The sequence below is a fragment of the Oncorhynchus masou genome, chromosome 12 (genome assembly GCF_036934945.1).
Source record: "Oncorhynchus masou masou isolate Uvic2021 chromosome 12, UVic_Omas_1.1, whole genome shotgun sequence".
Lineage (NCBI taxonomy): Eukaryota > Metazoa > Chordata > Actinopteri > Salmoniformes > Salmonidae > Oncorhynchus > Oncorhynchus masou.
In genome coordinates, this window is record NC_088223.1 from 54,835,938 (window position 1) to 54,845,197 (window position 9,260).

At 43.3% G+C, this 9,260-nt stretch overlaps 1 pseudogene; it reads left to right on the top strand.

Moving 5' to 3' along the window:
* The first annotated feature begins 594 nt into the window (after positions 1–594).
* Positions 595–8,643, top strand: LOC135550448 (vesicle-associated membrane protein 2-like; annotated as a pseudogene).
* Positions 8,644–9,260: the final 617 nt, after the last annotated feature.

Below are 9,260 nucleotides of genomic sequence, written 5' to 3' on the forward strand. Positions count from 1 at the left end.
ACCTGCGAGTTTCAACGTTTGGCTGGAGTTTCACCCCACCCCCTTTCAAGGAACGCCATTTTGTTGACGTTTCATCCACCTCAAACGAGTCTTCCCCATCAAAATGACAGTAGGCTACTGTGCCCTTTCAACTAATCGCATAGGTTTTCAATGACATAGTTTAATCCCGTTATAATTTATATGGATTTCAAAATTGATCAACCCCTGCTAACGCTTGACAGTACATGGACACACTGTCATGTCATAGTTGTGCAATCCGGGATCCTTGGGACGTCCATACCCCGCCATTAAAGTTGAAATGTAAAACCTAAAGGTTAAGGTTAGGTAAGCGTTGTAGGTAGTGTACGCGTAGGGGTTAAGGTTAGGGTTCTGCACCCATTTCAATAGGTCATATCTAGATGGGACACAGTTTTTGTCAAATTGAAGTCAAACGTAGATGTTGTATTTTATTTTAGCTAACCCTAACCCTTTTCCTAAATGTAACCTAATGTTCCTAACCGGTTACGTTAATTCGCCGAGCATGCTGAGTAAATTATCCTAAACCTGCTACGAAAAGACAAAACCCTTTCAACCTGCGGCTCCCTGGATGGCGAATGACGTCATCAAGCCATCTTTGTTCTCCTTACACAAGCGTGTTTATTACTTGTTCATTACAGTAGTGACACAGAGGAGACCAGTGGTAGCATTGGCGAGGTGCGGCATAAAATAAGCGCACGAACTGAGAAAAAGGGAATATTTACAACGGGGGAATAAAATCAACTTGGTGGTAAACATTATCACTCCCTCCTATTGAAAACGCCAGAAGAGTGAATCGACTGAGAGGGAGCGAGAGGGGAAAAGAGCGCTGAAGGCAACCCACTCAACAGCCACTTATTAGGCAAATACATTCCAGTCGGACTTGCGTAGCCTGCATTAATAAACCACCATAAGAAATGTGAGTATCACACTGTTGCCTCTGTGTGACGTTTATTTTCTTTGTGTTCCTGTTGTTATGTCTAGGCCTATGTGTATTTATTTATCCGTGCTCGGTGGGTAGCAGAATGCAAGCCTATTTGTTGTTCAGAAATGATTTTAGAAAGGAAATTAAATGAACCATTGTCTCCAAGGCATATAGGCCTATTGCATTTTAATCGTTCGTCAGGGTTAAAGAACCCTATAATTACAGGATATATGTGTTGATTTACTGTGGGATGTTTATTTATGAACATTTACTGACAATCCACATGGGCTAAATAGCATCCAACATTCGCCTATAGTCTATTCCATAGGCGTCGAATAACGGTTAGGCGACTCTTCGGTGGTTGGCCCCTGTTGTCAGCCACATTTCTTTACGAAATATTCAGTCATGTTGGCTAGTTATGATGCGTTAGTTATATTTATTCAAATGTAAAATATATATGTTATTATCATTGGATTTGGACACGCACGCCTTTTCTCCAGATTGGACTGGTTTGATTTGAATGGGTTGACGTCCGTGTATTCGCATGTATATCCATTTGAAAATTGAAATTGGAATTGAAAGTAGAAACCTACAAATATGTAATTTGCTTATTTGGACGTATGCATTGGTTTCTGCCACAGATGAATGTATAGGCCTACGGCTAAATATACACGTATCATAGGCTGAGCAACTTAGACCTAATAACACATTTTCTCCCATTCAACGTGTTGAACATCTTAGAGAAGCAACAAATCCATATTATCTTGGATGTAATGGATGTAGTAGGGTAGACTATCATTAGCCATATTGTGGGCTTAGCCTACGTGATATTGCTAACCAACTGTGGGGGTGGGGGTAACTGACGCTCATATCTGTCGATTGTCAAGCAAGGACGGGCAATTAAATGTAGCCTATTTAATTTGATGATTCAAGGGTACACCGGGGATGTGGCCGTTTCCGCTCCTTTCCTTGACAAGCTATACCAGGTTCAGTCGTCTGAGGTTGTTTTTGTTTAGCGACTGCTAGGCTACAGGAGGCAGGTGATTCACTGTCAGGGAAGATGGCCGTGGCATTCTTGTCTCTGTCGATTCGTGCATACAAACAAGCTGCTGAAACAGACAGCATCTCATTGAGGCCAGGCAACAAATGTTAGCGTTACATCGTCAACATGCTGTTGATAAACAAATCTAGCCATATACATTTTTATCCTATTTTCTCACTGTAATTCCCGCGATAAACTGGCGGTGACATTGATGTTAGACGAAATTGAGGACCCTTTCAACAAATATGAAACCCCCCTTGATAAAAAATAAATAAAAAAGCTAACTGCGTTAGGCAAATTTTGGGAACCACGCAAAGCCGTTGCCAGCACTGGACAGCGCTGCCTGTCGCTGTCTTCCCCAACAGTGCTGAAACAGACTTGTAGACGAGAGTCCACTGTTTTTGTGGCTATGGTGTGTTTGCGCGCTGTCTCGTGTGTGAGAGACGATTTGTAAATGCTTCATCAAAATGTCTATGGCAATCGGCCATATACAGCCCAATAAAGCAGGGAAGAAAGACGTGATTAATGTTGTCGTCTATTGATAACAAAAGGCCGATCGTCGTGTCTGTATAATAATTCAGAAGAGCATGCGAAAGGGAATAAGACCATTTTACTGGCCAATGTCTTGACAAGGGGACTTTTTTTTCCACCCGGTTGGTGGAGGACGTTGCGAATGTGAGGTAGGCCTTGCCCTGGGTTCCCCCCAGACTGCTGTCGACACTCCATTACTCTTATTTGAAAGCCTACACAATCCATTTCGTCGTGCCCTTTGAATATGTTCCCCGTCACTGTGCACACACACATACACAATCCGCCCTCTTCTTTTATCTGAGGCCCCGAGAAAACAATGGTTGTTGTAGCAATGTGGGGGATGATGTACAAAACACACTAGGGGAGTTGCCAATAACGTCCTCGTCCATCGTTCATCTCTAGTTTGCTCGCTGCACAATGACGATGGCCTCTTCCGCAGAGAAGGTGAAAGAGTCTGGGTAGGATTTGGCCTCTAAAAATTGAATTGTTGTAATCGACATGAGAAAGAACACTTCCTAAACATCAACATAATGGAGGCTCCCAGTAGACCACATACGAGTTGGGTAGCATAATGATTAATGTGGCAAGGTGACTCAACGCATCAAATTAGTGTTTCCAGACAGCGCTTGCTTTGGACTGACAAATGCAAATGAAAACATGAGTGTACAGAAGGATTTGTAGCCACATGAGGATTAGCTCTGTGTGTCACGGCCTTAAAGGTGACCTTTATACAGAGTTTTGTCTCACTCTGCTGGAGGAAGGGGGCCACTACAGGCAGGAAGCAACCTCAAGATGAAGTTGAGAAACGAGATTGAAAGCGGTTCATGGTCGATGCTGTGCATTATTTACAGCCCACTTATCCTTAAATTGTGAACCTATGATAGTACTATAATGAAAAGGCTACAGACACTTAAAATTAAATACCAAGTTAAGCTTGATACTCACTCTCACATACAGTATGAAGCCTAAAGATATTATGAACACTAGTACTTCACTAAAGCCTGAATCCATTTATAGAACGTGAACTATAAATGGGGTTGAAGTTACAGTTACATGACTATTGCTCTACATGGGTGCTGGAAATACTGGAGGGACACAATACACTCCATTACCACAGTAAGACACAAAAGGATGCCTCCTCTTTGATATACGTATGTTACTCAGCTCCATGGTCCACACAGTGAGTTGATAACACAGCTCAGCTCCATGGTCTACACAGTGAGTTACTAACACAGCTCAGCTCCATGGTCCACACAGTGAGTTACTAACACAGCTCAGCTCCATGGTCAGTGAGTTGATAACACAGCTCAGCTCCATGGTCTACACAGTGAGTTACTAACACAGCTCAGCTCCATGGTCTACACAGTGAGTTGATAACACAGCTCAGCTCCATGGTCTACACAGTGAGTTGATAACACAGCTCAGCTCCATGGTCCACACAGTGAGTTGATAACACAGCACAGCTCCATGGTCTACACAGTGAGTTGATAACACAGCTCAGCTCCATGGTCTACACAGTGAGTAACTAACACAGCTCAGCTCCATGGTCTACACAGTGAGTTGATAACACTGCACAGCTCCATGGTCTACACAGTGAGTTGATAACACAGCACAGCTCCATGGTCCACACAGTGAGTTGATAACACAGCTCAGCTCCATGGTCCACACAGTGAGTTGATAACACAGCACAGCTCCATGGTCCACACAGTGAGTTACTAACACAGCTCAGCTCCATGGTCCACACAGTGAGTTACTAACACAGCGCAGCTCCATGGTCCACACAGTGAGTTACTAACACAGCTCAGCTTCATGGTCCACACAGTGAGTTACTTGATAACACAGCTCAGCTCCATGGTCCACACAGTGAGTTACTAACACAGCGCAGCTCCATGGTCCACACAGTGAGTTACTAACACAGCTCAGCTCCATGGTCCACACAGTGAGTTACTAACACAGCTCAGCTCCATGGTCCACACAGTGAGTTACTAACACAGCTCAGCTCCATGGTCTACACAGTGAGTTACTAACACAGCTCAGCTCCATGGTCCACACAGTGAGTTACTAACACAGCGCAGCTCCATGGTCCACACAGTGAGTTTACTAACACAGCTCAGCTCCATGGTCCACACAGTGAGTTACTAACACAGCTCAGCTTCATGGTCCACACAGTGAGTTACTAACACAGCTCAGCTCCACGGTCCACACAGTGAGTTACTAACACAGCTCAGCTCCATGGTCCACACAGTGAGTTACTAACACAGCTCAGCTCCATGGTCCACACAGTGAGTTACTAACACAGCGCAGCTCCATGGTCCACACAGTGAGTTACTAACACAGCTCAGCTCCATGGTCCACACAGTGAGTTGATAACACAGCACAGCTCCATGGTCCACACAGTGAGTTGATAACACAGCTCAGCTCCATGGTCCACACAGTGAGTTACTAACACAGCGCAGCTCCATGGTCTACACAGTGAGTTACTAACACAGCTCAGCTCCATGGTCCACACAGTGAGTTACTAACACAGCTCAGCTCCATGGTCCACACAGTGAGTTACTAACACAGCTCAGCTCCATGGTCCACACAGTGAGTTGATAACACAGCTCAGCTCCATGGTCCACACAGTGAGTTACTAACACAGCTCAGCTCCATGGTCCACACAGTGAGTTACTAACACAGCTCAGCTCCATGGTCCACACAGTGAGTTTACTAACACAGCTCAGCTCCATGGTCCACACAGTGAGCTACTAACACAGCTTTGCTCCACGGTCCACACATTGAGTTACTAACACAGCTTAGCTCCATGGTCCACACAGTGAGTTACTAACACAGCTCAGCTCCATGGTCCACACAGTGAGTTACTAACACAGCTCAGCTCCATGGTCCACACAGTGAGTTACTAACACAGCTCAGCTCCATGGTCCACACAGTGAGTTACTAACACAGCTCAGCTCCATGGTCTACACAGTGAGTTACTAACACAGCTCAGCTCCACGGTCCACACAGTGAGTTACGAACACAAATTCAGCAGGACTATCAGAACAATGAGGGCATGCAAAGGAAGGACTACCCAGCATACACCTTTGCATCATAGTGTTTTTGGCCTTGCCAGTAGGCTTTCCAGTGCCTTTACATCTTTTCTACAACTAGGCCTAATGGTAGATTAATCTAGCCTATAGTCAAGGTTTAGAAAAAAGAACAACTGCATTGAGATCATAATGAAAATAAAGATACCACATTCAGATAGTTTGGTGAGAAAGAGTGAGTTACTGTACTCAGTTGTAGATGGTCAACATAGATGGTCAGAATAGATTGATAGGACCAGACATGTAGTAATTGCTTCAGGACTTTTGATTGTCGTCCATTAGTTTCCCCTTAGCACAACCCTAACAATGCCCAGCTGAGGGTTGTAGGATAGGATGGTGTCTGTCAGATATGGTATGCAGAATATATGGCTTGTGGTCATCTTGATGTTTTCTTGAGGAGGACGCAGTTAGGACAGAGAGCTTTATTTTTTATTTTTCTTGTCTTGTAAAACATTTTATTTCTGGCATTATTGAGAGCATTATTTATCAATTTATTCCGCTTTTTATTCAGCTTTCAGATGTAGACGCCTTCTTGGGACATAGAAAGTGATGGTTTGAATTAATTAATTCAGAACAGCTTTGAATGTGCTTTAGTAGTGTGTGTTATGGATACAGTTGGAAAGGGCCGTAAGCAAAGAGGATACACATAATTGTATTTCATGCTTGGCGGATCCTTTTATCCAGGCCCTTTTAATTCAGGATTAGTAAACCATTCAGCCTGTTGTTGAGGCTCATTAAAGAGAGATATTCTGCCTCCTATTCCAATCATTCAGTCATCATGAAGCTGTTGACTTGATTCAAACCTATAACGTTGAGATTCTACCTCAGTGAGTACTGTCACGGTGGATAATTCCAATCAGCCATGATTTGATAGTAACTTGTCTTTACTTCTATGTTCCAAAGGGACAGGTTGGCCTATTTAGTAGGTGCATGCATTACTACGCGGTCATTCATACGTCGTTGAAGGTGAATAAACTGACGAGTTGTGTTTGATTGACAGGTCTGCCCCAGCTGCGCCCGGCGCCCGCAGATGGAGCGGCGCCCCCTCCAAACCTCACCAGCAACCGCCTGCAACAGACACAGGCTCAGGTGGATGAGGTGAGGAACATGCAGACACACTCACCTTGTATTACACACATACTGACCCACAGAAACATCAGAACCTTCTTCACACGTTGTGAATAGTCACAAGCCGACATGGACTGGATGAATGCATGTCCAACACACTTAGGTCAACAATCAATACTTTGTGTAAATATACTGTGGAGAAAACACAACTCAGTCTGAGTTGATTGAGGGATTTACCCTGTCCCTGTTTTCCGGCCCGTGTGTCTGCCCTCCCCAGGTGGTGGATATCATGCGTGTAAACGTGGATAAGGTTCTGGAGCGTGATCAGAAACTGTCAGAGCTAGATGATCGGGCCGATGCCCTGCAGGCTGGAGCCTCACAGTTCGAGACCAGCGCTGCAAAACTCAAGAACAAGTACTGGTGGAAGAACGCCAAGGTAAGGGCTACATTGAGATAGATAAAGATGTACTTTGGTCCACATTTATTCATGATAATAGTCATTTCCTTTGAGGCTTTCAAGATGAATGTTAAAACATAATAAAAAGGGATTGTAGCTCATGATTTTCCGCATGTCCCATCCCCCCTGTTTTACTACCTCTCCATGTCCAACTTCATTTTGCTGGACCACAGGAAGAGTAGCTGCTGCCTTGGCAGCGGCCAATGGGGCTCCATAATACATTAAAACATACAAAACTCTGCTTCCTCTAGATGATGATTATCCTGGGGCTGATATGTGCGATTGTCCTCATCGTCATCATCGGTAAGGGTCACACCCACACTCTCCCTGCCATGGCAGTTTGAATTAAGATATAGTCTGTGCTTCAGTAATAGTCTTTTTTTCTCACCATCCCTTTCTCTCTCTCTTTCCCTCTCTCTGTTTTTCTCTCTCTCTAGTCTACTTCAGCACTTAAGATGAGTGGCTCCTACCCCAGTCTGCACACGAGACTGCCCGCTTCCTTGCAACAGAAAACCCTTCAAGTCAACAACAAAAAATTTCCACTGATGATGAATTAATTAAATTGCTCCCCAAATAGTCTCAATATGACCCTGCCCAGAACCCCCTGAACCCTCTCAGCCCCCGTTTCCACCACCTCACCTCTGGACCCCTGTCAATTTTCGTCCTGTGAGTCTGTGGCCCTGCCTTCTTTGTAAATACTTCCTGCTTTTCTAATCCGTCATTCATACTCAGAACCCAATACTTGTTGTGATTGTTACCGATGACAACGACAGAAAAGGAAATGATGACCCTGGCGATAATTGTTATATACCAGATATGAAATATATATATAGTTCTTTGTAGGAATTTTATTCTGATATAATGTTTTTGTAGGTTGTGTGTGGGTGTGCGTTTTGTATTTTTTAATTTTTGTATTAATTTTACTTATGCTTCAGATTTGAACTACTGCCTATTAATCAGAGTGTGTATATCTTGCACGTTCTCTCTCACTGTCTCTGGCTTTCTCTGTCTTGCTCTGTCTCCCACAGAGTATAGGTGCATCTTTGCACAGTGGAGTTTGTCTCCTTTAACCGAGGTACTTAATCAATATTCCCATCCTGTTCTCCATCTTTTGCTTCTCTCTCTCTTTTTCTCTTTCTCTCTCCTACACCCTTTAGCCATACTGTCTCTTTAGAATCCTTACTTCCTTCTCTTTCTTTCTGTCTCTCTTTGCCTGTTTCTCTCTTCCTGATCATGTACCTTCTCCTTATTAACTGCCAATGGAATTGGACCAATGTCTGTAGATGTTTTTTATTTGACTTATTTAGTGTCTTATTTCGAGAACATTCCTCCATTGCTGTCTAGTAAAAATGCTGTCAGTGTAGCACATGTATGTGTAAGTATCTTTAAAAATATATATATATGAAGTGATCATAAATATTATCGCCGATATCAATCTAACAAGCCAGAGTTGGAAAAATAACAATATTGATATATAAAAAATAAAAAAAATGAGGCTTGCTAGTTTTTGTTTGGTGGATCAGGATTCAAACCTGTTTCATTTTTTTTTCATTTCAGCAACATAACATTGCATAAAGTTGCTGTGACAATACACCAAATCCTACAGAGATGTCATTACTAACAAATAGCTAAAAAGGATACTTACACTAAGGGATCAAAAATGCGGACACAGTAAAGCCTTAGTCTCTGATCAAAACGTATCACATTGATGATTTTTAAATGGTCAAAATATTCCCATACACTCTTTATTTTGTGTAGGGGGAGAGGCTGACTGAAAAGGGGGAGGCGGTGTGAAATGCACAAAGAACCTTGTTTTTGATGGCGCTGTCTGTCTGGCTGGTCAACAGCATGACCGGCCGAGAGAGAACCTCATGCAGCAAAACCTCACCTATTGATGAGCACATACACAGACAACTCAGCCTTATTTGAAAGTGAAGGTAGAAGTATGAAGATGGATGAAGCAACTGGCATGGACATACAGTAGTAGAAAATGATGATCTAGAGAAAGGGGCTAACTTGGCCCATGGGGGCCAGCTTTGTTGACAGATTAAGAGTTGCTGTAAACCTTAAGTGAACTTTCCAAGAAACGTCATGAAAAGCAGTCATAGTATACACACAAGCTAGAGGGAGCGTTTG